Genomic DNA, 4,147 nt, shown 5'->3' on the forward strand with positions numbered 1-4,147 from the left:
CTTCAGTTTGGGGGATTTTGTTTTCCCGTCAGACCATGCCAAGAGAACCAGAGAGAAAATGTTTGATTTGCCTCCCTCAGAACAGCTTGGCCTAGACACTCTCACTGTGGGTCATTGCCATGGCCTTGCTGAGGATGGGGGTATTTTAATAATTTGTGGAGGTCGCGGGGTGCTTGGGGGAGATGATGAGGATGTCACCTTTTGAAATAAAAACTAAGAAATCCAGGACTAGAGAATTCTTTTAGAAATCTGGTATTTAGACATTTTATTTTAAGCAGGGAACGGGGGTCTGAGTTCTTGAGATTGCTTTTGTTTGCAGGAAGCAACATGGTTTGCTCTGTGATTGTACCAAAGGAGGAAGATGGTTGTTTGTAAAGAAAGAGAGAAGACTGAAGGCCTCTAATGAGGATGGGATTTGAACCCACATATGCAGAGCATAATGGATTAGGAGTCCACCACCTTAACCACTCGGCCACCTCATCTGAGCTGTCAGAGAAGGGACAGGAGGAGAAGGCCAGCAGAGGTAGGGACAATAAGGAGTTTTAAAAATTTTATTAAGATGATGTTAAAAAAAAAGCGAACGGTACAGAGTTTAAGCATAGAAGTTTCTGGTAATCAGGGAATAACATACAGATTATCAAGGATGTAAAGTTTGGTTTAAGATCGGGTGGCATAAGGAATACATAATCTGCAGTATCCCCGCTTGGGGGTAAAAGGTTGATGGGTCAAAGTACAGACATTGAGATATGAGGTTATGAAGTTCACAAAGTGGTATGTTAGGGTGTGGAGTATTATGGGTGGGTATGATGATGAGGACGGATTGACCCTCATTTGGTGAGATTTAATGTTCAGGGAGTTTATGGTTACTAAGTGTAAGCAGGGTCTGAATGAACTCCCCCCCACATCTAGTGATGAGCTGGGGGAAAGACTTCAGGAACAGACCGTGTTTACACAGACCCGCCTACTCTGCCTAGCTACGCAGCATGGTGGGGCCACTTTGCCAAAAGGACCTGTTTTGGCAGATGGGGAGTTACAAATCACATGAGTGCAATGAAATGTTTTTATCCTTCCTGGATGAGTAAAGGGCACCAGAACATACCTAGTCTGTCCAGTTTGAGCGGCTTTTATTGGACTGTATAGAAGTGATTTGAGGGCGTCACCCTAAACCAGTGGTCCCCAGACTTTTCACGTTGTACCCTCTTATCTGTGTCTGCAGAGTTTTGGCAACCACAGTCGAGACCTAGGGCTCGTAGTGGGGCCGTGGCTTGCTGGGGAGAGGGGTGTGGACAGGGGTAAGGGGTTTGAGACCAGGCCAGGGGCCCAGGCTGGGGGCAGGGTTGAGGCAGAGCTGGGGGCTGAGTGGTGCTCCCTCCTGCTCTCCATGGGGGCTGGCTTGAGCCCTGAGGTGCCCCCATGAATGTTCCCCTGTGCCCCCCTAGGAGGCATGCCCCACATTTTGGGGACCACAGCCCTAAACTGAACTCTACTCACTAAGCAGGGGCTAGTGATGCCAGATCCCCACCCTTTCTGCCTGCCCCCTTCCAACCTTCCACGCCCAGCCCCATCCACTATGTGATAATGTGGAAGCTCTTCAAGCCCCAAACCACTTCTGCCACCGAGACCAGGCATGGAGACCCTCCTCCCCCCCACCCCAATGCCTTATGGCATTATCTGTATTGGTGGGGAGGGAGCTCAGTGGTAGGGCACATGCTTTGCACATATGCTTTAGTGTGATAATTCTGCCGATGAACTGTTCTAAGATTGTCACTGTTTTCAGGCAGGGCTCCCTGACATTTATGTAAAGATGGGATCTTATCTAGCTGGGGATATCTAAGATGTTTATACCACAATCAGTTACATGGTCATGGACGTTCATCACCCGATACATGGGATATCAAGAGCCCTGGGACTCTCTTGGGAAAGGAGTTTTATGAATGTTTTTAACAGGTTCCCCCCACCCAAATATTGCGATAGAATCTCCAGTAGGTTCATACTGAAAATGGTTATTAATGTGGGGCCTCTAAAGTGAGTGTCAGACTCATCCTACTGCAATATCTGAACAATGGTTAAAGGGGAGTGGTGTGGAGGGTCCCTGGGGACACAGAGGAGCTGAAGTCTCTCAGAGTTAGGGGAACTAGGCAATGCGGAGTGACAGGGTTCAGCCCCTGCACAGATGGGGCTGAGGGAATCGGCATCTACTGGGGGCTGAGATGGGGCTGCATGGGCAGTAGAACGGGAGGCAGGTTGGGACCAAGGAACTGGGAACATTTAAATCCTTAACACAAAACAGAAAAATGCTCCCAAGTCTCTCCCAAAGAATTAACATTTCTGTGCAGAAAGCTAAAGGTTTTAACAGAAAGGAGTGAAACCAAGCAGCCAGACGATGGCGCCAGAAGCCTAGGGACGAAAAGCCCCAGGATTTCTGTGTGTGCCTGGGCTCTTGAAAGGGATTTGGTTCCACTCATTGCATTGCTCTGGCTAGAGACATCCCAGGAAAGAGCCATGTCGATGACCGTGACCCTGGGTGTGAGGAGGCTTTAATCTCTTTCCAACGGAATAATGATTTTACACCTGAGTTATTAGCGGCAGCTTCCCAAGGGCAATTGCAACTGGTTCGTCCCAGAGATGGGTGATCGGGGAACAGGGAATCTCTCCGGCTCCCAGTCTCAGTTCTCCAGTCTTTCTCCCTCCCTCCCCCACACTATCACATGCCCCCACTAGTAATGAACTAATGGATATAAACTGGCCATCAACAAGGAGTGAAGTTCTGGAATAGCCTCCCAAGGGGAGCAGTGGGAGCAAAAAACCGAACTGGCTTCAAGACTGAGCGTGATAAGTTTATGGACGGGGTGGTGTGATGGGACTGCCTGTAACGGCATGTGGCCGATCTGTGATTGCTAGCAGCAAACATCTCCAACGGCCGGAGATGGGACAATAGGTGGGGAGGGCTCAGAGTTACTGCAGAGAATTCTTTCCCAGGTGTCTGCCCGGTGCATCTTGTCTGCATGCTCAGGGTCTCACTGATGGCCATATTTTGGGTTGGAAAGGAGTTTTCCCCGTGGGTAGATTAGCAGAGACCCTGGGGGCTTGTCACCTTCCTCTGCAGCATGGGTCACTTGCAGGTTTAAACTAGTGTATATGGTGGATTCTCTGAAACTTGACAGCTTTAATCCATGATTTCAGGATGTCAGTAACTCAAGCAGAGGTTAGGGGTCTGTTAGAGGAATGGGTGGGTGGGGTCCTTTGGCCTGCAAGGTGCAGGAGATCAAACCAGATGATCACGATGGTCCCTTCTGCCCTTAAAGGCTCTGAGTCTAAATAGGAGAGGGAAGTAAAGGAAAATTTTTAAATAATAAAGCAAACACTGTAATACCAGGATGACTCGAACAGCTCACTGTATAGTCCCGCCCCTTTCTTCCTTCACTGGATGTTCAATGACTTGCTGGGATTTGGGACGTTAATTTTCTCGTTCCATTGATAAACTGATACAATGTGACTGAAATTAAACCAATTCCCAGCCAAGAAAAGGGGACATCCCTGCAGTGGCCGGGAATTAAAGCCGGGTCAACTGCTTGGAAAACAGCTATGCTCACCACTATACCACCAACACATATGGCAGGAGTGTTTCTCCCAGGTGCTACGTATGCCAAATGACTCACCCCCACAGAGCTCAGGAGCTGGCCGGACAGGCTGGAGGCAGCCTGTCAGCAGAAACAGGTCCCCAGAGTGACAGACAGATGGGGACATAGGCTGGGATGTTGAGCCTAAGGTGCACCAACCCCAGCTCTGCTCTCAGAGAAGGGAAATGAAAATCTATGACCATAAGGGCAAATTTCACCCCAGGAGGAAGGCGACAGCTCCTTTTAAAGCACATTTTGTGTTGGTTCTTGCTACGTACAGAACGGTTTGTTGCTGCTGCTGATTCCAGTCCTTGGGCTTTGCCCGGATAAGGAACGATTCAGGCTGTCACTCAAGTGAAGACGGGAGATGATTTTTTTGACAGTGACGCTGCCTCGTCTTAAGGGTGTTTGTCCGTCACCTTTTAATCTAGTGGGTGATACATGCAGGCAGCCCCCGTTCCTGGTTCTCTCCCGAGGAAATAAAGTTTCTACACAAAATCCCAAAGCTTTTCACCGAAAAGAGGGAA

At 48.9% G+C, this 4,147-nt stretch overlaps 1 non-coding gene across 1 annotated transcript; it reads right to left on the minus strand.

Annotated features, from left to right (window-relative positions):
- Positions 1-400: 400 nt before the first annotated feature.
- TRNAR-CCU lies at positions 401-482 on the minus strand. Its single transcript has one exon. It is a non-coding gene; the product is annotated as a tRNA-Arg (tRNA).
- Positions 483-4,147: the final 3,665 nt, after the last annotated feature.

The sequence above is a fragment of the Trachemys scripta genome, unplaced genomic scaffold (genome assembly GCF_013100865.1).
Source record: "Trachemys scripta elegans isolate TJP31775 unplaced genomic scaffold, CAS_Tse_1.0 scaffold_93, whole genome shotgun sequence".
NCBI classification, from domain to species: domain Eukaryota; kingdom Metazoa; phylum Chordata; order Testudines; family Emydidae; genus Trachemys; species Trachemys scripta.